The sequence below is a fragment of the Phyllobates terribilis genome, unplaced genomic scaffold (assembly GCF_046119375.1).
Source record: "Phyllobates terribilis strain yellow unplaced genomic scaffold, ASM4611937v1 Scaffold_63__1_contigs__length_7903474, whole genome shotgun sequence".
In the NCBI taxonomy this organism is placed as follows: domain Eukaryota; kingdom Metazoa; phylum Chordata; class Amphibia; order Anura; family Dendrobatidae; genus Phyllobates; species Phyllobates terribilis.
In genome coordinates, this window is record NW_027362823.1 from 7413953 (window position 1) to 7441068 (window position 27116).

General features: G+C 45.4%; 19 non-coding genes and 1 pseudogene across 19 annotated transcripts; all 20 read right to left on the bottom strand.

Annotated features, from left to right (window-relative positions):
• Positions 1 to 504: 504 nt before the first annotated feature.
• LOC141193099 (U2 spliceosomal RNA) lies at positions 505 to 695 on the bottom strand. The gene has a single exon (XR_012266397.1). It is a non-coding gene; the product is annotated as a U2 spliceosomal RNA (small nuclear RNA).
• A 1115-nt stretch (positions 696 to 1810) lies between these two features.
• Positions 1811 to 2001, bottom strand: LOC141192834 (U2 spliceosomal RNA). The gene has a single exon (XR_012266139.1). It is a non-coding gene; the product is annotated as a U2 spliceosomal RNA (small nuclear RNA).
• Positions 2002 to 3116: 1115 nt separating this feature from the next.
• LOC141192835 (U2 spliceosomal RNA) lies at positions 3117 to 3307 on the bottom strand. The gene has a single exon (XR_012266140.1). It is a non-coding gene; the product is annotated as a U2 spliceosomal RNA (small nuclear RNA).
• A 1115-nt stretch (positions 3308 to 4422) lies between these two features.
• On the bottom strand, positions 4423 to 4613 carry LOC141192714 (U2 spliceosomal RNA). The gene has a single exon (XR_012266022.1). It is a non-coding gene; the product is annotated as a U2 spliceosomal RNA (small nuclear RNA).
• Positions 4614 to 5728: 1115 nt separating this feature from the next.
• Positions 5729 to 5919, bottom strand: LOC141192836 (U2 spliceosomal RNA). Its single transcript, XR_012266141.1, has one exon. It is a non-coding gene; the product is annotated as a U2 spliceosomal RNA (small nuclear RNA).
• A 1115-nt stretch (positions 5920 to 7034) lies between these two features.
• LOC141193118 (U2 spliceosomal RNA) lies at positions 7035 to 7225 on the bottom strand. Its single transcript, XR_012266415.1, has one exon. It is a non-coding gene; the product is annotated as a U2 spliceosomal RNA (small nuclear RNA).
• A 1115-nt stretch (positions 7226 to 8340) lies between these two features.
• LOC141192837 (U2 spliceosomal RNA) lies at positions 8341 to 8531 on the bottom strand. The gene has a single exon (XR_012266142.1). It is a non-coding gene; the product is annotated as a U2 spliceosomal RNA (small nuclear RNA).
• Positions 8532 to 9646: 1115 nt separating this feature from the next.
• On the bottom strand, positions 9647 to 9837 carry LOC141192838 (U2 spliceosomal RNA). Its single transcript, XR_012266143.1, has one exon. It is a non-coding gene; the product is annotated as a U2 spliceosomal RNA (small nuclear RNA).
• A 1115-nt stretch (positions 9838 to 10952) lies between these two features.
• LOC141192839 (U2 spliceosomal RNA) lies at positions 10953 to 11143 on the bottom strand. Its single transcript, XR_012266144.1, has one exon. It is a non-coding gene; the product is annotated as a U2 spliceosomal RNA (small nuclear RNA).
• A 1115-nt stretch (positions 11144 to 12258) lies between these two features.
• Positions 12259 to 12449, bottom strand: LOC141192841 (U2 spliceosomal RNA). The gene has a single exon (XR_012266146.1). It is a non-coding gene; the product is annotated as a U2 spliceosomal RNA (small nuclear RNA).
• A 1115-nt stretch (positions 12450 to 13564) lies between these two features.
• Positions 13565 to 13755, bottom strand: LOC141192842 (U2 spliceosomal RNA). The gene has a single exon (XR_012266147.1). It is a non-coding gene; the product is annotated as a U2 spliceosomal RNA (small nuclear RNA).
• Positions 13756 to 14870: 1115 nt separating this feature from the next.
• Positions 14871 to 15061, bottom strand: LOC141193119 (U2 spliceosomal RNA). The gene has a single exon (XR_012266416.1). It is a non-coding gene; the product is annotated as a U2 spliceosomal RNA (small nuclear RNA).
• Positions 15062 to 16176: 1115 nt separating this feature from the next.
• LOC141192843 (U2 spliceosomal RNA) lies at positions 16177 to 16367 on the bottom strand. The gene has a single exon (XR_012266148.1). It is a non-coding gene; the product is annotated as a U2 spliceosomal RNA (small nuclear RNA).
• Positions 16368 to 17485: 1118 nt separating this feature from the next.
• Positions 17486 to 17676, bottom strand: LOC141192844 (U2 spliceosomal RNA). Its single transcript, XR_012266149.1, has one exon. It is a non-coding gene; the product is annotated as a U2 spliceosomal RNA (small nuclear RNA).
• Positions 17677 to 18791: 1115 nt separating this feature from the next.
• Positions 18792 to 18982, bottom strand: LOC141192845 (U2 spliceosomal RNA). Its single transcript, XR_012266150.1, has one exon. It is a non-coding gene; the product is annotated as a U2 spliceosomal RNA (small nuclear RNA).
• Positions 18983 to 20097: 1115 nt separating this feature from the next.
• Positions 20098 to 20288, bottom strand: LOC141192846 (U2 spliceosomal RNA). The gene has a single exon (XR_012266151.1). It is a non-coding gene; the product is annotated as a U2 spliceosomal RNA (small nuclear RNA).
• A 1115-nt stretch (positions 20289 to 21403) lies between these two features.
• On the bottom strand, positions 21404 to 21594 carry LOC141192848 (U2 spliceosomal RNA). Its single transcript, XR_012266152.1, has one exon. It is a non-coding gene; the product is annotated as a U2 spliceosomal RNA (small nuclear RNA).
• A 1114-nt stretch (positions 21595 to 22708) lies between these two features.
• Positions 22709 to 22899, bottom strand: LOC141193120 (U2 spliceosomal RNA). Its single transcript, XR_012266417.1, has one exon. It is a non-coding gene; the product is annotated as a U2 spliceosomal RNA (small nuclear RNA).
• Positions 22900 to 24014: 1115 nt separating this feature from the next.
• Positions 24015 to 24205, bottom strand: LOC141192849 (U2 spliceosomal RNA). Its single transcript, XR_012266153.1, has one exon. It is a non-coding gene; the product is annotated as a U2 spliceosomal RNA (small nuclear RNA).
• A 1115-nt stretch (positions 24206 to 25320) lies between these two features.
• On the bottom strand, positions 25321 to 25521 carry LOC141192523 (U2 spliceosomal RNA; annotated as a pseudogene).
• Between the last annotated feature and the right edge of the window lie 1595 nt (positions 25522 to 27116).

Here is a 27116-nt window from a genome sequence, read left to right on the forward strand (position 1 = left end):
CAGAAGGAGACAACGTTTCAGAAAAGGCATTGTAGCAAACCAAAAAAGAAATTTTAAGCGCAGCAGAGTAACCAGCGCACATACCTGTTAGCTCAGGTGAGTTTAAAAGGCTGCTGTTGATAACAAGGGCATTTGCTAAATAGATGGTGTGTGTGCAACAATATACTGAAAGGTCAATTATATTGTGCAGCTTATCTCACCACCTGTAGTTATTTAGGTGAAAGCTCCAAAATGCTTGCCTAATATGTCTGTTTATCCAAAAGGAAGTAAAAAGGGAGAGCTAGAAAGATAGCATTGCATCACATTACATGGCAATGCAATGCACAGTTGCTGAAGTTGAACCAAAATGAGCTTGTAATCTGGCTTCTGCAACTTTGAACATGAAAAATCCAATGAGGAGAAGAAAAGCAAAGCCAAAGAGTCCATCCCAAAATCCGACAAACAAGCAAAATGAACAAAAAACATTGAATTCAATTCTTTCTGATTTTAGAAACTGCATTAAAGAAGGGGTGCACCGGTCCTGGAGATACTGCAATACCAGGTCAATGCGTGGAGTGGACAGAGCAAGCTCTTTTTTCATCTCCCTGTTCTAAAAATCCATTTAATATATGGTCCCCAGATAGGGGACGTATCAGATATTAAACTGATAAGAACAGATACTACACTTGATCTTAGCCAAAAGGCCGAGAAGCGATAACCAGAATTGGTTTCAAACTACGGAGCCACCCAAGGATCCTGAAAAGTCCATTTGTGGAGATGAGCTCCTGGACTCCCGTTAAGAAGACATGTTGTCAACCTCTAGATCCCTTACATGCCTGCACTTTTCGGCTTGCTGCTGCTGCAATCCACGCGTTTTAGATCTGCATAACTCCACCTCTTTAAACACAGCACCTTCACCCCCTGCTGTTCCCACCCGCCTCAACACCGTTGGAAGGGAGGAGAACCAATTAAGGCGGGGGGTGGGGTGGAACGAGCAGCTGTCTACCCTTAGCAGGAGGGCTCCTGATTACATAATTCTCCTGCTGCTGCTGCTGCTGGCTGTCCAGCAGCAGACTGAAGGTGGCTGCTGCTGTGCACAGGTATATAAAGGCTCAGAGCCTATTATGACACGCGCAGCCAGCGTTCCATTGCCACATTCCATCTACTGCAGGCAGGATACCTGGCTGGCTGAATGTCGCTGAGAAGCTCACAGAGACCGCCATAAGCAACAGTTTAACAGAATGCCACAGACTAATCAACCAAACTTTTTGGGTTGGGTTCTCTTTTATAGTCTGCAGGCATTAAATGAAAGAAGTCAGTGTTCCAGCAGAAGGAGACAACGTTTCAGAAAAGGCATTGTAGCAAACCAAAAAAGAAATTTTAAGCGCAGCAGAGTAACCAGCGCACATACCTGTTAGCTCAGGTGAGTTTAAAAGGCTGCTGTTGATAACAAGGGCATTTGCTAAATAGATGGTGTGTGTGCAACAATATACTGAAAGGTCAATTATATTGTGCAGCTTATCTCACCACCTGTAGTTATTTAGGTGAAAGCTCCAAAATGCTTGCCTAATATGTCTGTTTATCCAAAAGGAAGTAAAAAGGGAGAGCTAGAAAGATAGCATTGCATCACATTACATGGCAATGCAATGCACAGTTGCTGAAGTTGAACCAAAATGAGCTTGTAATCTGGCTTCTGCAACTTTGAACATGAAAAATCCAATGAGGAGAAGAAAAGCAAAGCCAAAGAGTCCATCCCAAAATCCGACAAACAAGCAAAATGAACAAAAAACATTGAATTCAATTCTTTCTGATTTTAGAAACTGCATTAAAGAAGGGGTGCACCGGTCCTGGAGATACTGCAATACCAGGTCAATGCGTGGAGTGGACAGAGCAAGCTCTTTTTCCATCTCCCTGTTCTAAAAATCCATTTAATATATGGTCCCCAGATAGGGGACGTATCAGATATTAAACTGATAAGAACAGATACTACACTTGATCTTAGCCAAAAGGCCGAGAAGCGATAACCAGAATTGGTTTCAAACTACGGAGCCACCCAAGGATCCTGAAAAGTCCATTTGTGGAGATGAGCTCCTGGACTCCCGTTAAGAAGACATGTTGTCAACCTCTAGATCCCTTACATGCCTGCACTTTTCGGCTTGCTGCTGCTGCAATCCACGCGTTTTAGATCTGCATAACTCCACCTCTTTAAACACAGCACCTTCACCCCCTGCTGTTCCCACCCGCCTCAACACCGTTGGAAGGGAGGAGAACCAATTAAGGCGGGGGGTGGGGTGGAACGAGCAGCTGTCTACCCTTAGCAGGAGGGCTCCTGATTACATACCTCTCCTGCTGCTGCTGCTGCTGGCTGTCCAGCAGCAGACTGAAGGTGGCTGCTGCTGTGCACAGGTATATAAAGGCTCAGAGCCTATTATGACACGCGCAGCCAGCGTTCCATTGCCACATTCCATCTACTGCAGGCAGGATACCTGGCTGGCTGAATGTCGCTGAGAAGCTCACAGAGACCGCCATAAGCAACAGTTTAACAGAATGCCACAGACTAATCAACCAAACTTTTTGGGTTGGGTTCTCTTTTACAGTCTGCAGGCATTAAATGAAAGAAGTCAGTGTTCCAGCAGAAGGAGACAACGTTTCAGAAAAGGCATTGTAGCAAACCAAAAAAGAAATTTTAAGCGCAGCAGAGTAACCAGCGCACATACCTGTTAGCTCAGGTGAGTTTAAAAGGCTGCTGTTGGTAACAAGGGCATTTGCTAAATAGATGGTGTGTGTGCAACAATATACTGAAAGGTCAATTATATTGTGCAGCTTATCTCACCACCTGTAGTTATTTAGGTGAAAGCTCCAAAATGCTTGCCTAATATGTCTGTTTATCCAAAAGGAAGTAAAAAGGGAGAGCTAGAAAGATAGCATTGCATCACATTACATGGCAATGCAATGCACAGTTGCTGAAGTTGAACCAAAATGAGCTTGTAATCTGGCTTCTGCAACTTTGAACATGAAAAATCCAATGAGGAGAAGAAAAGCAAAGCCAAAGAGTCCATCCCAAAATCCGACAAACAAGCAAAATGAACAAAAAACATTGAATTCAATTCTTTCTGATTTTAGAAACTGCATTAAAGAAGGGGTGCACCGGTCCTGGAGATACTGCAATACCAGGTCAATGCGTGGAGTGGACAGAGCAAGCTCTTTTTCCATCTCCCTGTTCTAAAAATCCATTTAATATATGGTCCCCAGATAGGGGACGTATCAGATATTAAACTGATAAGAACAGATACTACACTTGATCTTAGCCAAAAGGCCGAGAAGCGATAACCAGAATTGGTTTCAAACTACGGAGCCACCCAAGGATCCTGAAAAGTCCATTTGTGGAGATGAGCTCCTGGACTCCCGTTAAGAAGACATGTTGTCAACCTCTAGATCCCTTACATGCCTGCACTTTTCGGCTTGCTGCTGCTGCAATCCACGCGTTTTAGATCTGCATAACTCCACCTCTTTAAACACAGCACCTTCACCCCCTGCTGTTCCCACCCGCCTCAACACCGTTGGAAGGGAGGAGAACCAATTAAGGCGGGGGGTGGGGTGGAACGAGCAGCTGTCTACCCTTAGCAGGAGGGCTCCTGATTACATACCTCTCCTGCTGCTGCTGCTGCTGGCTGTCCAGCAGCAGACTGAAGGTGGCTGCTGCTGTGCACAGGTATATAAAGGCTCAGAGCCTATTATGACACGCGCAGCCAGCGTTCCATTGCCACATTCCATCTACTGCAGGCAGGATACCTGGCTGGCGGAATGTCGCTGAGAAGCTCACAGAGAACGCCATAAGCAACAGTTTAACAGAATGCCACAGACTAATCAACCAAACTTTTTGGGTTGGGTTCTCTTTTATAGTCTGCAGGCATTAAATGAAAGAAGTCAGTGTTCCAGCAGAAGGAGACAACGTTTCAGAAAAGGCATTGTAGCAAACCAAAAAAGAAATTTTAAGCGCAGCAGAGTAACCAGCGCACATACCTGTTAGCTCAGGTGAGTTTAAAAGGCTGCTGTTGGTAACAAGGGCATTTGCTAAATAGATGGTGTGTGTGCAACAATATACTGAAAGGTCAATTATATTGTGCAGCTTATCTCACCACCTGTAGTTATTTAGGTGAAAGCTCCAAAATGCTTGCCTAATATGTCTGTTTATCCAAAAGGAAGTAAAAAGGGAGAGCTAGAAAGATAGCATTGCATCACATTACATGGCAATGCAATGCACAGTTGCTGAAGTTGAACCAAAATGAGCTTGTAATCTGGCTTCTGCAACTTTGAACATGAAAAATCCAATGAGGAGAAGAAAAGCAAAGCCAAAGAGTCCATCCCAAAATCCGACAAACAAGCAAAATGAACAAAAAACATTGAATTCAATTCTTTCTGATTTTAGAAACTGCATTAAAGAAGGGGTGCACCGGACCTGGAGATACTGCAATACCAGGTCAATGCGTGGAGTGGACAGAGCAAGCTCTTTTTCCATCTCCCTGTTCTAAAAATCCATTTAATATATGGTCCCCAGATAGGGGACGTATCAGATATTAAACTGATAAGAACAGATACTACACTTGATCTTAGCCAAAAGGCCGAGAAGCGATAACCAGAATTGGTTTCAAACTACGGAGCCACCCAAGGATCCTGAAAAGTCCATTTGTGGAGATGAGCTCCTGGACTCCCGTTAAGAAGACATGTTGTCAACCTCTAGATCCCTTACATGCCTGCACTTTTCGGCTTGCTGCTGCTGCAATCCACGCGTTTTAGATCTGCATAACTCCACCTCTTTAAACACAGCACCTTCACCCCCTGCTGTTCCCACCCGCCTCAACACCGTTGGAAGGGAGGAGAACCAATTAAGGCGGGGGGTGGGGTGGAACGAGCAGCTGTCTACCCTTAGCAGGAGGGCTCCTGATTACATACCTCTCCTGCTGCTGCTGCTGCTTGCTGTCCAGCAGCAGACTGAAGGTGGCTGCTGCTGTGCACAGGTATATAAAGGCTCAGAGCCTATTATGACACGCGCAGCCAGCGTTCCATTGCCACATTCCATCTACTGCAGGCAGGATACCTGGCTGGCTGAATGTCGCTGAGAAGCTCACAGAGACCGCCATAAGCAACAGTTTAACAGAATGCCACAGACTAATCAACCAAACTTTTTGGGTTGGGTTCTCTTTTATAGTCTGCAGGCATTAAATGAAAGAAGTCAGCGTTCCAGCAGAAGGAGACAACGTTTCAGAAAAGGCATTGTAGCAAACCAAAAAAGAAATTTTAAGCGCAGCAGAGTAACCAGCGCACATACCTGTTAGCTCAGGTGAGTTTAAAAGGCTGCTGTTGATAACAAGGGCATTTGCTAAATAGATGTTGTGTGTGCAACAATATACTGAAAGGTCAATTATATTGTGCAGCTTATCTCACCACCTGTAGTTATTTAGGTGAAAGCTCCAAAATGCTTGCCTAATATGTCTGTTTATCCAAAAGGAAGTAAAAAGGGAGAGCTAGAAAGATAGCATTGCATCACATTACATGGCAATGCAATGCACAGTTGCTGAAGTTGAACCAAAATGAGCTTGTAATCTGGCTTCTGCAACTTTGAACATGAAAAATCCAATGAGGAGAAGAAAAGCAAAGCCAAAGAGTCCATCCCAAAATCCGACAAACAAGCAAAATGAACAAAAAACATTGAATTCAATTCTTTCTGATTTTAGAAACTGCATTAAAGAAGGGGTGCACCGGTCCTGGAGATACTGCAATACCAGGTCAATGCGTGGAGTGGACAGAGCAAGCTCTTTTTCCATCTCCCTGTTCTAAAAATCCATTTAATATATGGTCCCCAGATAGGGGACGTATCAGATATTAAACTGATAAGAACAGATACTACACTTGATCTTAGCCAAAAGGCCGAGAAGCGATAACCAGAATTGGTTTCAAACTACGGAGCCACCCAAGGATCCTGAAAAGTCCATTTGTGGAGATGAGCTCCTGGACTCCCGTTAAGAAGACATGTTGTCAACCTCTAGATCCCTTACATGCCTGCACTTTTCGGCTTGCTGCTGCTGCAATCCACGCGTTTTAGATCTGCATAACTCCACCTCTTTAAACACAGCACCTTCACCCCCTGCTGTTCCCACCCGCCTCAACACCGTTGGAAGGGAGGAGAACCAATTAAGGCGGGGGGTGGGGTGGAACGAGCAGCTGTCTACCCTTAGCAGGAGGGCTCCTGATTACATAATTCTCCTGCTGCTGCTGCTGCTGGCTGTCCAGCAGCAGACTGAAGGTGGCTGCTGCTGTGCACAGGTATATAAAGGCTCAGAGCCTATTATGACACGCGCAGCCAGCGTTCCATTGCCACATTCCATCTACTGCAGGCAGGATACCTGGCTGGCTGAATGTCGCTGAGAAGCTCACAGAGACCGCCATAAGCAACAGTTTAACAGAATGCCACAGACTAATCAACCAAACTTTTTGGGTTGGGTTCTCTTTTATAGTCTGCAGGCATTAAATGAAAGAAGTCAGTGTTCCAGCAGAAGGAGACAACGTTTCAGAAAAGGCATTGTAGCAAACCAAAAAAGAAATTTTAAGCGCAGCAGAGTAACCAGCGCACATACCTGTTAGCTCAGGTGAGTTTAAAAGGCTGCTGTTGATAACAAGGGCATTTGCTAAATAGATGGTGTGTGTGCAACAATATACTGAAAGGTCAATTATATTGTGCAGCTTATCTCACCACCTGTAGTTATTTAGGTGAAAGCTCCAAAATGCTTGCCTAATATGTCTGTTTATCCAAAAGGAAGTAAAAAGGGAGAGCTAGAAAGATAGCATTGCATCACATTACATGGCAATGCAATGCACAGTTGCTGAAGTTGAACCAAAATGAGCTTGTAATCTGGCTTCTGCAACTTTGAACATGAAAAATCCAATGAGGAGAAGAAAAGCAAAGCCAAAGAGTCCATCCCAAAATCCGACAAACAAGCAAAATGAACAAAAAACATTGAATTCAATTCTTTCTGATTTTAGAAACTGCATTAAAGAAGGGGTGCACCGGTCCTGGAGATACTGCAATACCAGGTCAATGCGTGGAGTGGACAGAGAAAGCTCTTTTTACATCTCCCTGTTCTAAAAATCCATTTAATATATGGTCCCCAGATAGGGGACGTATCAGATATTAAACTGATAAGAACAGATACTACACTTGATCTTAGCCAAAAGGCCGAGAAGCGATAACCAGAATTGGTTTCAAACTACGGAGCCACCCAAGGATCCTGAAAAGTCCATTTGTGGAGATGAGCTCCTGGACTCCCGTTAAGAAGACATGTTGTCAACCTCTAGATCCCTTACATGCCTGCACTTTTCGGCTTGCTGCTGCTGCAATCCATGCGTTTTAGATCTGCATAACTCCACCTCTTTAAACACAGCACCTTCACCCCCTGCTGTTCCCACCCGCCTCAACACCGTTGGAAGGGAGGAGAACCAATTAAGGCGGGGGGTGGGGTGGAACGAGCAGCTGTCTACCCTTAGCAGGAGGGCTCCTGATTACATACCTCTCCTGCTGCTGCTGCTGCTGGCTGTCCAGCAGCAGACTGAAGGTGGCTGCTGCTGTGCACAGGTATATAAAGGCTCAGAGCCTATTATGACACGCGCAGCCAGCGTTCCATTGCCACATTCCATCTACTGCAGGCAGGATACCTGGCTGGCTGAATGTCGCTGAGAAGCTCACAGAGACCGCCATAAGCAACAGTTTAACAGAATGCCACAGACTAATCAACCAAACTTTTTGGGTTGGGTTCTCTTTTATAGTCTGCAGGCATTAAATGAAATAAGTCAGCGTTCCAGCAGAAGGAGACAACGTTTCAGAAAAGGCATTGTAGCAAACCAAAAAAGAAATTTTAAGCGCAGCAGAGTAACCAGCGCACATACCTGTTAGCTCAGGTGAGTTTAAAAGGCTGCTGTTGATAACAAGGGCATTTGCTAAATAGATGGTGTGTGTGCAACAATATACTGAAAGGTCAATTATATTGTGCAGCTTATCTCACCACCTGTAGTTATTTAGGTGAAAGCTCCAAAATGCTTGCCTAATATGTCTGTTTATCCAAAAGGAAGTAAAAAGGGAGAGCTAGAAAGATAGCATTGCATCACATTACATGGCAATGCAATGCACAGTTGCTGAAGTTGAACCAAAATGAGCTTGTAATCTGGCTTCTGCAACTTTGAACATGAAAAATCCAATGAGGAGAAGAAAAGCAAAGCCAAAGAGTCCATCCCAAAATCCGACAAACAAGCAAAATGAACAAAAAACATTGAATTCAATTCTTTCTGATTTTAGAAACTGCATTAAAGAAGGGGTGCACCGGTCCTGGAGATACTGCAATACCAGGTCAATGCGTGGAGTGGACAGAGCAAGCTCTTTTTCCATCTCCCTGTTCTAAAAATCCATTTAATATATGGTCCCCAGATAGGGGACGTATCAGATATTAAACTGATAAGAACAGATACTACACTTGATCTTAGCCAAAAGGCCGAGAAGCGATAACCAGAATTGGTTTCAAACTACGGAGCCACCCAAGGATCCTGAAAAGTCCATTTGTGGAGATGAGCTCCTGGACTCCCGTTAAGAAGACATGTTGTCAACCTCTAGATCCCTTACATGCCTGCACTTTTCGGCTTGCTGCTGCTGCAATCCACGCGTTTTAGATCTGCATAACTCCACCTCTTTAAACACAGCACCTTCACCCCCTGCTGTTCCCACCCGCCTCAACACCGTTGGAAGGGAGGAGAACCAATTAAGGCGGGGGGTGGGGTGGAACGAGCAGCTGTCTACCCTTAGCAGGAGGGCTCCTGATTACATAATTCTCCTGCTGCTGCTGCTGCTGGCTGTCCAGCAGCAGACTGAAGGTGGCTGCTGCTGTGCACAGGTATATAAAGGCTCAGAGAATATTATGACACGCGCAGCCAGCGTTCCATTGCCACATTCCATCTACTGCAGGCAGGATACCTGGCTGGCTGAATGTCGCTGAGAAGCTCACAGAGACCGCCATAAGCAACAGTTTAACAGAATGCCACAGACTAATCAACCAAACTTTTTGGGTTGGGTTCTCTTTTATAGTCTGCAGGCATTAAATGAAAGAAGTCAGTGTTCCAGCAGAAGGAGACAACGTTTCAGAAAAGGCATTGTAGCAAACCAAAAAAGAAATTTTAAGCGCAGCAGAGTAACCAGCGCACATACCTGTTAGCTCAGGTGAGTTTAAAAGGCTGCTGTTGATAACAAGGGCATTTGCTAAATAGATGGTGTGTGTGCAACAATATACTGAAAGGTCAATTATATTGTGCAGCTTATCTCACCACCTGTAGTTATTTAGGTGAAAGCTCCAAAATGCTTGCCTAATATGTCTGTTTATCCAAAAGGAAGTAAAAAGGGAGAGCTAGAAAGATAGCATTGCATCACATTACATGGCAATGCAATGCACAGTTGCTGAAGTTGAACCAAAATGAGCTTGTAATCTGGCTTCTGCAACTTTGAACATGAAAAATCCAATGAGGAGAAGAAAAGCAAAGCCAAAGAGTCCATCCCAAAATCCGACAAACAAGCAAAATGAACAAAAAACATTGAATTCAATTCTTTCTGATTTTAGAAACTGCATTAAAGAAGGGGTGCACCGGTCCTGGAGATACTGCAATACCAGGTCAATGCGTGGAGTGGACAGAGCAAGCTCTTTTTCCATCTCCCTGTTCTAAAAATCCATTTAATATATGGTCCCCAGATAGGGGACGTATCAGATATTAAACTGATAAGAACAGATACTACACTTGATCTTAGCCAAAAGGCCGAGAAGCGATAACCAGAATTGGTTTCAAACTACGGAGCCACCCAAGGATCCTGAAAAGTCCATTTGTGGAGATGAGCTCCTGGACTCCCGTTAAGAAGACATGTTGTCAACCTCTAGATCCCTTACATGCCTGCACTTTTCGGCTTGCTGCTGCTGCAATCCACGCGTTTTAGATCTGCATAACTCCACCTCTTTAAACACAGCACCTTCACCCCCTGCTGTTCCCACCCGCCTCAACACCGTTGGAAGGGAGGAGAACCAATTAAGGCGGGGGGTGGGGTGGAACGAGCAGCTGTCTACCCTTAGCAGGAGGGCTCCTGATTACATACCTCTCCTGCTGCTGCTGCTGCTGGCTGTCCAGCAGCAGACTGAAGGTGGCTGCTGCTGTGCACAGGTATATAAAGGCTCAGAGCCTATTATGACACGCGCAGCCAGCGTTCCATTGCCACATTCCATCTACTGCAGGCAGGATACCTGGCTGGCTGAATGTCGCTGAGAAGCTCACAGAGACCGCCATAAGCAACAGTTTAACAGAATGCCACAGACTAATCAACCAAACTTTTTGGGTTGGGTTCTCTTTTATAGTCTGCAGGCATTAAATGAAAGAAGTCAGTGTTCCAGCAGAAGGAGACAACGTTTCAGAAAAGGCATTGTAGCAAACCAAAAAAGAAATTTTAAGCGCAGCAGAGTAACCAGCGCACATACCTGTTAGCTCAGGTGAGTTTAAAAGGCTGCTGTTGGTAACAAGGGCATTTGCTAAATAGATGGTGTGTGTGCAACAATATACTGAAAGGTCAATTATATTGTGCAGCTTATCTCACCACCTGTAGTTATTTAGGTGAAAGCTCCAAAATGCTTGCCTAATATGTCTGTTTATCCAAAAGGAAGTAAAAAGGGAGAGCTAGAAAGATAGCATTGCATCACATTACATGGCAATGCAATGCACAGTTGCTGAAGTTGAACCAAAATGAGCTTGTAATCTGGCTTCTGCAACTTTGAACATGAAAAATCCAATGAGGAGAAGAAAAGCAAAGCCAAAGAGTCCATCCCAAAATCCGACAAACAAGCAAAATGAACAAAAAACATTGAATTCAATTCTTTCTGATTTTAGAAACTGCATTAAAGAAGGGGTGCACCGGTCCTGGAGATACTGCAATACCAGGTCAATGCGTGGAGTGGACAGAGCAAGCTCTTTTTCCATCTCCCTGTTCTAAAAATCCATTTAATATATGGTCCCCAGATAGGGGACGTATCAGATATTAAACTGATAAGAACAGATACTACACTTGATCTTAGCCAAAAGGCCGAGAAGCGATAACCAGAATTGGTTTCAAACTACGGAGCCACCCAAGGATCCTGAAAAGTCCATTTGTGGAGATGAGCTCCTGGACTCCCGTTAAGAAGACATGTTGTCAACCTCTAGATCCCTTACATGCCTGCACTTTTCGGCTTGCTGCTGCTGCAATCCACGCGTTTTAGATCTGCATAACTCCACCTCTTTAAACACAGCACCTTCACCCCCTGCTGTTCCCACCCGCCTCAACACCGTTGGAAGGGAGGAGAACCAATTAAGGCGGGGGGTGGGGTGGAACGAGCAGCTGTCTACCCTTAGCAGGAGGGCTCCTGATTACATACCTCTCCTGCTGCTGCTGCTGCTGGCTGTCCAGCAGCAGACTGAAGGTGGCTGCTGCTGTGCACAGGTATATAAAGGCTCAGAGCCTATTATGACACGCGCAGCCAGCGTTCCATTGCCACATTCCATCTACTGCAGGCAGGATACCTGGCTGGCGGAATGTCGCTGAGAAGCTCACAGAGACCGCCATAAGCAACAGTTTAACAGAATGCCACAGACTAATCAACCAAACTTTTTGGGTTGGGTTCTCTTTTATAGTCTGCAGGCATTAAATGAAAGAAGTCAGTGTTCCAGCAGAAGGAGACAACGTTTCAGAAAAGGCATTGTAGCAAACCAAAAAAGAAATTTTAAGCGCAGCAGAGTAACCAGCGCACATACCTGTTAGCTCAGGTGAGTTTAAAAGGCTGCTGTTGGTAACAAGGGCATTTGCTAAATAGATGGTGTGTGTGCAACAATATACTGAAAGGTCAATTATATTGTGCAGCTTATCTCACCACCTGTAGTTATTTAGGTGAAAGCTCCAAAATGCTTGCCTAATATGTCTGTTTATCCAAAAGGAAGTAAAAAGGGAGAGCTAGAAAGATAGCATTGCATCACATTACATGGCAATGCAATGCACAGTTGCTGAAGTTGAACCAAAATGAGCTTGTAATCTGGCTTCTGCAACTTTGAACATGAAAAATCCAATGAGGAGAAGAAAAGCAAAGCCAAAGAGTCCATCCCAAAATCCGACAAACAAGCAAAATGAACAAAAAACATTGAATTCAATTCTTTCTGATTTTAGAAACTGCATTAAAGAAGGGGTGCACCGGTCCTGGAGATACTGCAATACCAGGTCAATGCGTGGAGTGGACAGAGCAAGCTCTTTTTCCATCTCCCTGTTCTAAAAATCCATTTAATATATGGTCCCCAGATAGGGGACGTATCAGATATTAAACTGATAAGAACAGATACTACACTTGATCTTAGCCAAAAGGCCGAGAAGCGATAACCAGAATTGGTTTCAAACTACGGAGCCACCCAAGGATCCTGAAAAGTCCATTTGTGGAGATGAGCTCCTGGACTCCCGTTAAGAAGACATGTTGTCAACCTCTAGATCCCTTACATGCCTGCACTTTTCGGCTTGCTGCTGCTGCAATCCACGCGTTTTAGATCTGCATAACTCCACCTCTTTAAACACAGCACCTTCACCCCCTGCTGTTCCCACCCGCCTCAACACCGTTGGAAGGGAGGAGAACCAATTAAGGCGGGGGGTGGGGTGGAACGAGCAGCTGTCTACCCTTAGCAGGAGGGCTCCTGATTACATACCTCTCCTGCTGCTGCTGCTGCTTGCTGTCCAGCAGCAGACTGAAGGTGGCTGCTGCTGTGCACAGGTATATAAAGGCTCAGAGCCTATTATGACACGCGCAGCCAGCGTTCCATTGCCACATTCCATCTACTGCAGGCAGGATACCTGGCTGGCTGAATGTCGCTGAGAAGCTCACAGAGACCGCCATAAGCAACAGTTTAACAGAATGCCACAGACTAATCAACCAAACTTTTTGGGTTGGGTTCTCTTTTATAGTCTGCAGGCATTAAATGAAAGAAGTCAGCGTTCCAGCAGAAGGAGACAACGTTTCAGAAAAGGCATTGTAGCAAACCAAAAAAGAAATTTTAAGCGCAGCAGAGTAACCAGCGCACATACCTGTTAGCTCAGGTGAGTTTAAAAGGCTGCTGTTGATAACAAGGGCATTTGCTAAATAGATGGTGTGTGTGCAACAATATACTGAAAGGTCAATTATATTGTGCAGCTTATCTCACCACCTGTAGTTATTTAGGTGAAAGCTCCAAAATGCTTGCCTAATATGTCTGTTTATCCAAAAGGAAGTAAAAAGGGAGAGCTAGAAAGATAGCATTGCATCACATTACATGGCAATGCAATGCACAGTTGCTGAAGTTGAACCAAAATGAGCTTGTAATCTGGCTTCTGCAACTTTGAACATGAAAAATCCAATGAGGAGAAGAAAAGCAAAGCCAAAGAGTCCATCCCAAAATCCGACAAACAAGCAAAATGGACAAAAAACATTGAATTCAATTCTTTCTGATTTTAGAAACTGCATTAAAGAAGGGGTGCACCGGTCCTGGAGATACTGCAATACCAGGTCAATGCGTGGAGTGGACAGAGCAAGCTCTTTTTCCATCTCCCTGTTCTAAAAATCCATTTAATATATGGTCCCCAGATAGGGGACGTATCAGATATTAAACTGATAAGAACAGATACTACACTTGATCTTAGCCAAAAGGCCGAGAAGCGATAACCAGAATTGGTTTCAAACTACGGAGCCACCCAAGGATCCTGAAAAGTCCATTTGTGGAGATGAGCTCCTGGACTCCCGTTAAGAAGACATGTTGTCAACCTCTAGATCCCTTACATGCCTGCACTTTTCGGCTTGCTGCTGCTGCAATCCACGCGTTTTAGATCTGCATAACTCCACCTCTTTAAACACAGCACCTTCACCCCCTGCTGTTCCCACCCGCCTCAACACCGTTGGAAGGGAGGAGAACCAATTAAGGCGGGGGGTGGGGTGGAACGAGCAGCTGTCTACCCTTAGCAGGAGGGCTCCTGATTACATAATTCTCCTGCTGCTGCTGCTGCTGGCTGTCCAGCAGCAGACTGAAGGTGGCTGCTGCTGTGCACAGGTATATAAAGGCTCAGAGCCTATTATGACACGCGCAGCCAGCGTTCCATTGCCACATTCCATCTGCTGCAGGCAGGATACCTGGCTGGCTGAATGTCGCTGAGAAGCTCACAGAGACCGCCATAAGCAACAGTTTAACAGAATGCCACAGACTAATCAACCAAACTTTTTGGGTTGGGTTCTCTTTTATAGTCTGCAGGCATTAAATGAAAGAAGTCAGTGTTCCAGCAGAAGGAGACAACGTTTCAGAAAAGGCATTGTAGCAAACCAAAAAAGAAATTTTAAGCGCAGCAGAGTAACCAGCGCACATACCTGTTAGCTCAGGTGAGTTTAAAAGGCTGCTGTTGATAACAAGGGCATTTGCTAAATAGATGGTGTGTGTGCAACAATATACTGAAAGGTCAATTATATTGTGCAGCTTATCTCACCACCTGTAGTTATTTAGGTGAAAGCTCCAAAATGCTTGCCTAATATGTCTGTTTATCCAAAAGGAAGTAAAAAGGGAGAGCTAGAAAGATAGCATTGCATCACATTACATGGCAATGCAATGCACAGTTGCTGAAGTTGAACCAAAATGAGCTTGTAATCTGGCTTCTGCAACTTTGAACATGAAAAATCCAATGAGGAGAAGAAAAGCAAAGCCAAAGAGTCCATCCCAAAATCCGACAAACAAGCAAAATGAACAAAAAACATTGAATTCAATTCTTTCTGATTTTAGAAACTGCATTAAAGAAGGGGTGCACCGGTCCTGGAGATACTGCAATACCAGGTCAATGCGTGGAGTGGACAGAGAAAGCTCTTTTTACATCTCCCTGTTCTAAAAATCCATTTAATATATGGTCCCCAGATAGGGGACGTATCAGATATTAAACTGATAAGAACAGATACTACACTTGATCTTAGCCAAAAGGCCGAGAAGCGATAACCAGAATTGGTTTCAAACTACGGAGCCACCCAAGGATCCTGAAAAGTCCATTTGTGGAGATGAGCTCCTGGACTCCCGTTAAGAAGACATGTTGTCAACCTCTAGATCCCTTACATGCCTGCACTTTTCGGCTTGCTGCTGCTGCAATCCATGCGTTTTAGATCTGCATAACTCCACCTCTTTAAACACAGCACCTTCACCCCCTGCTGTTCCCACCCGCCTCAACACCGTTGGAAGGGAGGAGAACCAATTAAGGCGGGGGGTGGGGTGGAACGAGCAGCTGTCTACCCTTAGCAGGAGGGCTCCTGATTACATACCTCTCCTGCTGCTGCTGCTGCTGGCTGTCCAGCAGCAGACTGAAGGTGGCTGCTGCTGTGCACAGGTATATAAAGGCTCAGAGCCTATTATGACACGCGCAGCCAGCGTTCCATTGCCACATTCCATCTACTGCAGGCAGGATACCTGGCTGGCTGAATGTCGCTGAGAAGCTCACAGAGACCGCCATAAGCAACAGTTTAACAGAATGCCACAGACTAATCAACCAAACTTTTTGGGTTGGGTTCTCTTTTATAGTCTGCAGGCATTAAATGAAATAAGTCAGCGTTCCAGCAGAAGGAGACAACGTTTCAGAAAAGGCATTGTAGCAAACCAAAAAAGAAATTTTAAGCGCAGCAGAGTAACCAGCGCACATACCTGTTAGCTCAGGTGAGTTTAAAAGGCTGCTGTTGATAACAAGGGCATTTGCTAAATAGATGGTGTGTGTGCAACAATATACTGAAAGGTCAATTATATTGTGCAGCTTATCTCACCACCTGTAGTTATTTAGGTGAAGGCTCCAAAATGCTTGCCTAATATGTCTGTTTATCCAAAAGGAAGTAAAAAGGGAGAGCTAGAAAGATAGCATTGCATCACATTACATGGCAATGCAATGCACAGTTGCTGAAGTTGAACCAAAATGAGCTTGTAATCTGGCTTCTGCAACTTTGAACATGAAAAATCCAATGAGGAGAAGAAAAGCAAAGCCAAAGAGTCCATCCCAAAATCCGACAAACAAGCAAAATGAACAAAAAACATTGAATTCAATTCTTTCTGATTTTAGAAACTGCATTAAAGAAGGGGTGCACCGGTCCTGGAGATACTGCAATACCAGGTCAATGCGTGGAGTGGACAGAGCAAGCTCTTTTTCCATCTCCCTGTTCTAAAAATCCATTTAATATATGGTCCCCAGATAGGGGACGTATCAGATATTAAACTGATAAGAACAGATACTACACTTGATCTTAGCCAAAAGGCCGAGAAGCGATAACCAGAATTGGTTTCAAACTACGGAGCCACCCAAGGATCCTGAAAAGTCCATTTGTGGAGATGAGCTCCTGGACTCCCGTTAAGAAGACATGTTGTCAACCTCTAGATCCCTTACATGCCTGCACTTTTCGGCTTGCTGCTGCTGCAATCCACGCGTTTTAGATCTGCATAACTCCACCTCTTTAAACACAGCACCTTCACCCCCTGCTGTTCCCACCCGCCTCAACACCGTTGGAAGGGAGGAGAACCAATTAAGGCGGGGGGTGGGGTGGAACGAGCAGCTGTCTACCCTTAGCAGGAGGGCTCCTGATTACATACCTCTCCTGCTGCTGCTGCTGCTGCTGGCTGTCCAGCAGCAGACTGAAGGTGGCTGCTGCTGTGCACAGGTATATAAAGGCTCAGAGCCTATTATGACACGCGCAGCCAGCGTTCCATTGCCACATTCCATCTACTGCAGGCAGGATACCTGGCTGGCTGAATGTCGCTGAGAAGCTCACAGAGACCGCCATAAGCAACAGTTTAACAGAATGCCACAGACTAATCAACCAAACTTTTTGGGTTGGGTTCTCTTTTATAGTCTGCAGGCATTAAATGAAAGAAGTCAGCGTTCCAGCAGAAGGAGACAACGTTTCAGAAAAGGCATTGTAGCAAACCAAAAAAGAAATTTTAAGCGCAGCAGAGTAACCAGCGCACATACCTGTTAGCTCAGGTGAGTTTAAAAGGCTGCTGTTGATAACAAGGGCATTTGCTAAATAGATGGTGTGTGTGCAACAATATACTGAAAGGTCAATTATATTGTGCAGCTTATCTCACCACCTGTAGTTATTTAGGTGAAAGCTCCAAAATGCTTGCCTAATATGTCTGTTTATCCAAAAGGAAGTAAAAAGGGAGAGCTAGAAAGATAGCATTGCATCACATTACATGGCAATGCAATGCACAGTTGCTGAAGTTGAACCAAAATGAGCTTGTAATCTGGCTTCTGCAACTTTGAACATGAAAAATCCAATGAGGAGAAGAAAAGCAAAGCCAAAGAGTCCATCCCAAAATCCGACAAACAAGCAAAATGAACAAAAAACATTGAATTCAATTCTTTCTGATTTTAGAAACTGCATTAAAGAAGGGGTGCACCGGTCCTGGAGATACTGCAATACCAGGTCAATGCGTGGAGTGGACAGAGCAAGCTCTTTTTCCATCTCCCTGTTCTAAAAATCCATTTAATATATGGTCCCCAGATAGGGGACGTATCAGATATTAAACTGATAAGAACAGATACTACACTTGATCTTAGCCAAAAGGCCGAGAAGCGATAACCAGAATTGGTTTCAAACTACGGAGCCACCCAAGGATCCTGAAAAGTCCATTTGTGGAGATGAGCTCCTGGACTCCCGTTAAGAAGACATGTTGTCAACCTCTAGATCCCTTACATGCCTGCACTTTTCGGCTTGCTGCTGCTGCAATCCACGCGTTTTAGATCTGCATAACTCCACCTCTTTAAACACAGCACCTTCACCCCCTGCTGTTCCCACCCGCCTCAACACCGTTGGAAGGGAGGAGAACCAATTAAGGCGGGGGGTGGGGTGGAACGAGCAGCTGTCTACCCTTAGCAGGAGGGCTCCTGATTACATACCTCTCCTGCTGCTGCTGCTGCTGGCTGTCCAGCAGCAGACTGAAGGTGGCTGCTGCTGTGCACAGGTATATAAAGGCTCAGAGCCTATTATGACACGCGCAGCCAGCGTTCCATTGCCACATTCCATCTACTGCAGGCAGGATACCTGGCTGGCTGAATGTCGCTGAGAAGCTCACAGAGACCGCCATAAGCAACAGTTTAACAGAATGCCACAGACTAATCAACCAAACTTTTTGGGTTGGGTTCTCTTTTATAGTCTGCAGGCATTAAATGAAAGAAGTCAGTGTTCCAGCAGAAGGAGACAACGTTTCAGAAAAGGCATTGTAGCAAACCAAAAAAGAAATTTTAAGCGCAGCAGAGTAACCAGCGCACATACCTGTTAGCTCAGGTGAGTTTAAAAGGCTGCTGTTGGTAACAAGGGCATTTGCTAAATAGATGGTGTGTGTGCAACAATATACTGAAAGGTCAATTATATTGTGCAGCTTATCTCACCACCTGTAGTTATTTAGGTGAAAGCTCCAAAATGCTTGCCTAATATGTCTGTTTATCCAAAAGGAAGTAAAAAGGGAGAGCTAGAAAGATAGCATTGCATCACATTACATGGCAATGCAATGCACAGTTGCTGAAGTTGAACCAAAATGAGCTTGTAATCTGGCTTCTGCAACTTTGAACATGAAAAATCCAATGAGGAGAAGAAAAGCAAAGCCAAAGAGTCCATCCCAAAATCCGACAAACAAGCAAAATGAACAAAAAACATTGAATTCAATTCTTTCTGATTTTAGAAACTGCATTAAAGAAGGGGTGCACCGGTCCTGGAGATACTGCAATACCAGGTCAATGCGTGGAGTGGACAGAGCAAGCTCTTTTTCCATCTCCCTGTTCTAAAAATCCATTTAATATATGGTCCCCAGATAGGGGACGTATCAGATATTAAACTGATAAGAACAGATACTACACTTGATCTTAGCCAAAAGGCCGAGAAGCGATAACCAGAATTGGTTTCAAACTACGGAGCCACCCAAGGATCCTGAAAAGTCCATTTGTGGAGATGAGCTCCTGGACTCCCGTTAAGAAGACATGTTGTCAACCTCTAGATCCCTTACATGCCTGCACTTTTCGGCTTGCTGCTGCTGCAATCCACGCGTTTTAGATCTGCATAACTCCACCTCTTTAAACACAGCACCTTCACCCCCTGCTGTTCCCACCCGCCTCAACACCGTTGGAAGGGAGGAGAACCAATTAAGGCGGGGGGTGGGGTGGAACGAGCAGCTGTCTACCCTTAGCAGGAGGGCTCCTGATTACATACCTCTCCTGCTGCTGCTGCTGCTGGCTGTCCAGCAGCAGACTGAAGGTGGCTGCTGCTGTGCACAGGTATATAAAGGCTCAGAGCCTATTATGACACGCGCAGCCAGCGTTCCATTGCCACATTCCATCTACTGCAGGCAGGATACCTGGCTGGCGGAATGTCGCTGAGAAGCTCACAGAGACCGCCATAAGCAACAGTTTAACAGAATGCCACAGACTAATCAACCAAACTTTTTGGGTTGGGTTCTCTTTTATAGTCTGCAGGCATTAAATGAAAGAAGTCAGTGTTCCAGCAGAAGGAGACAACGTTTCAGAAAAGGCATTGTAGCAAACCAAAAAAGAAATTTTAAGCGCAGCAGAGTAACCAGCGCACATACCTGTTAGCTCAGGTGAGTTTAAAAGGCTGCTGTTGGTAACAAGGGCATTTGCTAAATAGATGGTGTGTGTGCAACAATATACTGAAAGGTCAATTATATTGTGCAGCTTATCTCACCACCTGTAGTTATTTAGGTGAAAGCTCCAAAATGCTTGCCTAATATGTCTGTTTATCCAAAAGGAAGTAAAAAGGGAGAGCTAGAAAGATAGCATTGCATCACATTACATGGCAATGCAATGCACAGTTGCTGAAGTTGAACCAAAATGAGCTTGTAATCTGGCTTCTGCAACTTTGAACATGAAAAATCCAATGAGGAGAAGAAAAGCAAAGCCAAAGAGTCCATCCCAAAATCCGACAAACAAGCAAAATGAACAAAAAACATTGAATTCAATTCTTTCTGATTTTAGAAACTGCATTAAAGAAGGGGTGCACCGGTCCTGGAGATACTGCAATACCAGGTCAATGCGTGGAGTGGACAGAGCAAGCTCTTTTTCCATCTCCCTGTTCTAAAAATCCATTTAATATATGGTCCCCAGATAGGGGACGTATCAGATATTAAACTGATAAGAACAGATACTACACTTGATCTTAGCCAAAAGGCCGAGAAGCGATAACCAGAATTGGTTTCAAACTACGGAGCCACCCAAGGATCCTGAAAAGTCCATTTGTGGAGATGAGCTCCTGGACTCCCGTTAAGAAGACATGTTGTCAACCTCTAGATCCCTTACATGCCTGCACTTTTCGGCTTGCTGCTGCTGCAATCCACGCGTTTTAGATCTGCATAACTCCACCTCTTTAAACACAGCACCTTCACCCCCTGCTGTTCCCACCCGCCTCAACACCGTTGGAAGGGAGGAGAACCAATTAAGGCGGGGGGTGGGGTGGAACGAGCAGCTGTCTACCCTTAGCAGGAGGGCTCCTGATTACATACCTCTCCTGCTGCTGCTGCTGCTTGCTGTCCAGCAGCAGACTGAAGGTGGCTGCTGCTGTGCACAGGTATATAAAGGCTCAGAGCCTATTATGACACGCGCAGCCAGCGTTCCATTGCCACATTCCATCTACTGCAGGCAGGATACCTGGCTGGCTGAATGTCGCTGAGAAGCTCACAGAGACCGCCATAAGCAACAGTTTAACAGAATGCCACAGACTAATCAACCAAACTTTTTGGGTTGGGTTCTCTTTTATAGTCTGCAGGCATTAAATGAAAGAAGTCAGCGTTCCAGCAGAAGGAGACAACGTTTCAGAAAAGGCATTGTAGCAAACCAAAAAAGAAATTTTAAGCGCAGCAGAGTAACCAGCGCACATACCTGTTAGCTCAGGTGAGTTTAAAAGGCTGCTGTTGATAACAAGGGCATTTGCTAAATAGATGGTGTGTGTGCAACAATATACTGAAAGGTCAATTATATTGTGCAGCTTATCTCACCACCTGTAGTTATTTAGGTGAAAGCTCCAAAATGCTTGCCTAATATGTCTGTTTATCCAAAAGGAAGTAAAAAGGGAGAGCTAGAAAGATAGCATTGCATCACATTACATGGCAATGCAATGCACAGTTGCTGAAGTTGAACCAAAATGAGCTTGTAATCTGGCTTCTGCAACTTTGAACATGAAAAATCCAATGAGGAGAAGAAAAGCAAAGCCAAAGAGTCCATCCCAAAATCCGACAAACAAGCAAAATGAACAAAAAACATTGAATTCAATTCTTTCTGATTTCAGAAACTGCATTAAAGAAGGGGTGCACCGGTCCTGGAGATACTGCAATACCAGGTCAATGCGTGGAGTGGACAGAGCAAGCTCTTTTTCCATCTCCCTGTTCTAAAAATCCATTTAATATATGGTCCCCAGATAGGGGACGTATCAGATATTAAACTGATAAGAACAGATACTACACTTGATCTTAGCCAAAAGGCCGAGAAGCGATAACCAGAATTGGTTTCAAACTACGGAGCCACCCAAGGATCCTGAAAAGTCCATTTGTGGAGATGAGCTCCTGGACTCCCGTTAAGAAGACATGTTGTCAACCTCTAGATCCCTTACATGCCTGCACTTTTCGGCTTGCTGCTGCTGCAATCCACGCGTTTTAGATCTGCATAACTCCACCTCTTTAAACACAGCACCTTCACCCCCTGCTGTTCCACCCGCCTCAACACCGTTGGAAGGGAGGAGAACCAATTAAGGCGGGGGGTGGGGTGGAACGAGCAGCTGTCTACCCTTAGCAGGAGGGCTCCTGATTACATACCTCTCCTGCTGCTGCTGCTGCTGGCTGTCCAGCAGCAGACTGAAGGTGGCTGCTGCTGTGCACAGGTATATAAAGGCTCAGAGCCTATTATGACACGCGCAGCCAGCGTTCCATTGCCACATTCCATCTACTGCAGGCAGGATACCTGGCTGGCGGAATGTCGCTGAGAAGCTCACAGAGACCGCCATAAGCAACAGTTTAACAGAATGCCACAGACTAATCAACCAAACTTTTTGGGTTGGGTTCTCTTTTATAGTCTGCAGGCATTAAATGAAAGAAGTCAGTGTTCCAGCAGAAGGAGACAACGTTTCAGAAAAGGCATTGTAGCAAACCAAAAAAGAAATTTTAAGCGCAGCAGAGTAACCAGCGCACATACCTGTTAGCTCAGGTGAGTTTAAAAGGCTGCTGTTGATAACAAGGGCATTTGCTAAATAGATGGTGTGTGTGCAACAATATACTGAAAGGTCAATTATATTGTGCAGCTTATCTCACCACCTGTAGTTATTTAGGTGAAAGCTCCAAAATGCTTGCCTAATATGTCTGTTTATCCAAAAGGAAGTAAAAAGGGAGAGCTAGAAAGATAGCATTGCATCACATTACATGGCAATGCAATGCACAGTTGCTGAAGTTGAACCAAAATGAGCTTGTAATCTGGCTTCTGCAACTTTGAACATGAAAAATCCAATGAGGAGAAGAAAAGCAAAGCCAAAGAGTCCATCCCAAAATCCGACAAACAAGCAAAATGAACAAAAAACATTGAATTCAATTCTTTCTGATTTTAGAAACTGCATTAAAGAAGGGGTGCACCGGTCCTGGAGATACTGCAATACCAGGTCAATGCGTGGAGTGGACAGAGAAAGCTCTTTTTACATCTCCCTGTTCTAAAAATCCATTTAATATATGGTCCCCAGATAGGGGACGTATCAGATATTAAACTGATAAGAACAGATACTACACTTGATCTTAGCCAAAAGGCCGAGAAGCGATAACCAGAATTGGTTTCAAACTACGGAGCCACCCAAGGATCCTGAAAAGTCCATTTGTGGAGATGAGCTCCTGGACTCCCGTTAAGAAGACATGTTGTCAACCTCTAGATCCCTTACATGCCTGCACTTTTCGGCTTGCTGCTGCTGCAATCCACGTGTTTTAGATCTGCATAACTCCACCTCTTTAAACACAGCACCTTCACCCCCTGCTGTTCCCACCCGCCTCAACACCGTTGGAAGGGAGGAGAACCAATTAAGGCGGGGGGTGGGGTGGAACGAGCAGCTGTCTACCCTTAGCAGGAGGGCTCCTGATTACATACCTCTCCTGCTGCTGCTGCTGCTGGCTGTCCAGCAGCAGACTGAAGGTGGCTGCTGCTGTGCACAGGTATATAAAGGCTCAGAGCCTATTATGACACGCGCAGCCAGCGTTCCATTGCCACATTCCATCTACTGCAGGCAGGATACCTGGCTGGCTGAATGTCGCTGAGAAGCTCACAGAGACCGCCATAAGCAACAGTTTAACAGAATGCCACAGACTAATCAACCAAACTTTTTGGGTTGGGTTCTCTTTTATAGTCTGCAGGCATTAAATGAAAGAAGTCAGTGTTCCAGCAGAAGGAGACAACGTTTCAGAAAAGGCATTGTAGCAAACCAAAAAAGAAATTTTAAGCGCAGCAGAGTAACCAGCGCACATACCTGTTAGCTCAGGTGAGTTTAAAAGGCTGCTGTTGATAACAAGGGCATTTGCTAAATAGATGGTGTGTGTGCAACAATATACTGAAAGGTCAATTATATTGTGCAGCTTATCTCACCACCTGTAGTTATTTAGGTGAAAGCTCCAAAATGCTTGCCTAATATGTCTGTTTATCCAAAAGGAAGTAAAAAGGGAGAGCTAGAAAGATAGCATTGCATCACATTACATGGCAATGCAATGCACAGTTGCTGAAGTTGAACCAAAATGAGCTTGTAATCTGGCTTCTGCAACTTTGAACATGAAAAATCCAATGAGGAGAAGAAAAGCAAAGCCAAAGAGTCCATCCCAAAATCCGACAAACAAGCAAAATGAACAAAAAACATTGAATTCAATTCTTTCTGATTTTAGAAACTGCATTAAAGAAGGGGTGCACCGGTCCTGGAGATACTGCAATACCAGGTCAATGCGTGGAGTGGACAGAGCAAGCTCTTTTTCCATCTCCCTGTTCTAAAAATCCATTTAATATATGGTCCCCAGATAGGGGACGTATCAGATATTAAACTGATAAGAACAGATACTACACTTGATCTTAGCCAAAAGGCCGAGAAGCGATAACCAGAATTGGTTTCAAACTACGGAGCCACCCAAGGATCCTGAAAAGTCCATTTGTGGAGATGAGCTCCTGGACTCCCGTTAAGAAGACATGTTGTCAACCTCTAGATCCCTTACATGCCTGCACTTTTCGGCTTGCTGCTGCTGCAATCCACGCGTTTTAGATCTGCATAACTCCACCTCTTTAAACACAGCACTTTCACCCCCTGCTGTTCCCACCCGCCTCAACACCGTTGGAAGGGAGGAGAACCAATTAAGGCGGGGGGTGGGGTGGAACGAGCAGCTGTCTACCCTTAGCAGGAGGGCTCCTGATTACATACCTCTCCTGCTGCTGCTGCTGCTGGCTGTCCAGCAGCAGACTGAAGGTGGCTGCTGCTGTGCACAGGTATATAAAGGCTCAGAGCCTATTATGACACGCGCAGCCAGCGTTCCATTGCCACATTCCATCTACTGCAGGCAGGATACCTGGCTGGCTGAATGTCGCTGAGAAGCTCACAGAGACCGCCATAAGCAACAGTTTAACAGAATGCCACAGACTAATCAACCAAACTTTTTGGGTTGGGTTCTGTTTTATAGTCTGCAGGCATTAAATGAAAGAAGTCAGTGTTCCAGCAGAAGGAGACAACGTTTCAGAAAAGGCATTGTAGCAAACCAAAAAAGAAATTTTAAGCGCAGCAGAGTAACCAGCGCACATACCTGTTAGCTCAGGTGAGTTTAAAAGGCTGCTGTTGATAACAAGGGCATTTGCTAAATAGATGGTGTGTGTGCAACAATATACTGAAAGGTCAATTATATTGTGCAGCTTATCTCACCACCTGTAGTTATTTAGGTGAAAGCTCCAAAATGCTTGCCTAATATGTCTGTTTATCCAAAAGGAAGTAAAAAGGGAGAGCTAGAAAGATAGCATTGCATCACATTACATGGCAATGCAATGCACAGTTGCTGAAGTTGAACCAAAATGAGCTTGTAATCTGGCTTCTGCAACTTTGAACATGAAAAATCCAATGAGGAGAAGAAAAGCAAAGCCAAAGAGTCCATCCCAAAATCCGACAAACAAGCAAAATGAACAAAAAACATTGAATTCAATTCTTTCTGATTTTAGAAACTGCATTAAAGAAGGGGTGCACCGGTCCTGGAGATACTGCAATACCAGGTCAATGCGTGGAGTGGACAGAGCAAGCTCTTTTTCCATCTCCCTGTTCTAAAAATCCATTTAATATATGGTCCCCAGATAGGGGACGTATCAGATATTAAACTGATAAGAACAGATTTTTTTTTTTTTTGATTGAATATATCTTTTATTAGCACAAAAAATAAGTTAACAGACAGTGTACAGTGCCGCAGCCCAGTACACACAGAATTCTACATCATATTTACATAGCATGAGGATACGACGCACTAACTAGACACATCACACCCCTATGCTACACAAAACACTCAATCTGAAAGAAAAAGCATGTCAATCAATACAGTACGACGAACCGTGATAAGGGATAGGGATTGGGAAAAAGGGGATGGGGAGGGGAAAATCACAGGCCCGAAGCTTTATTGAAAGACAAGACACATAAGGGGAGAGGGGGAGGAGGGGTTTAGTCCTCATCCTCGTCCTCCGGACCGTCCATGATGGAATAGTCTCTGAGCAGGCTGTGGATCAGCCTGCGGCAGTCCTGGATGGACATCCTCTCCCTCCTCAAGATGAGCCGGTTCCTGGCGACCCAAACGGCATCCTTGAAGCAGTTCATAAGGCGCCAAGCCTCCTGGATGGCTCCGACGGTATGAACCCCAGGGAATAGTCCATAAAGCACAGAATGGTGCGATAGGTTCGCCCTGGGGACAGAGTTCCTCAGGTCGTCCTCAAGTGCAGTCAATAGGCGCTGTGCAAATCCGCAGTCCCAAAAAGTGTGCAAAGATGTTTCCTCCACGAAGGGGCACCTTGGGCAGTACCGGGTCTTGCACAGGTTCCGGGCATGCATGAATGACCGGACGGGCAGTCCGCCCTGAATCGCCATCCACGACAAGTCCTTGTGCCCGTTGGTCAGCCTGTCAGACGACACATTTGTCCACACAGTCTCCAGCGTGTCCTGGTGAAGTCCTGTGATGTTCTCCACGTCATCCTTGGCTCTGATTAGCTTGTGGATAGTTTTGGGCTTCCACAAGTCGGGCTTGAGTCCCTCCAGTTGATGCTCCCCCACAAATCGAACGACGTCTCCGTAGAACCATGGCGTCGTCCAGTTGTAGGGGAAGGAGCTGTCCCACTTGTCCCAGCCGAGTCGCCTCCAAAGAGGAAGCAGGAAGAAGTGAGACATGGACCTGCCCGCGGAGCCATTCTTGACTTGCAAAGTCCGGCGGACACAATCACACACAAAAGAGGATCGCAGGAGGGTGGGGATATCTGGAACGCCCTTCCCACCCTTGCGAGGCTCCTTGTACATGACGGCCCGCCTGACTCTGTCCATCTTGGATCCCCAGACAAAGTGAAACACTGTCTTGGTAATGGCCCTGCACACAGTGACGTGTGGGGGCCAGGCCTGTGCCGTGTACTGCAAGACGGGCAGGACCTCATTACGCAGGACGAGTGCCTTACCCTCACAAGTGAGGTGTCTGGGGCTCCAGAGTCCGATCCGTTGCTTCACCTTGGCCAAGCGTTCTTGCCAGGACTTGAGGGCCGCTCCTTCCTTCCCGAACCAGACTCCCAGCACCTTGAGGAAATCCGGTTGAATGTTGAAGGGGAAGGGGGCAGAGGAGGCCGGCTGCCAATCCCCGAAGAGCATGGCTTCCGACTTCCTGCAGTTGACTTTGGCCCCTGAAGCCCGGCCGAACCTCTCACACGTCTGGACGAGGGCGTCGACTGAACCACGATCAGCGCAGAAGACGGTGACGTCGTCCATGTAGAGCGAGCACTTGACCTCGTG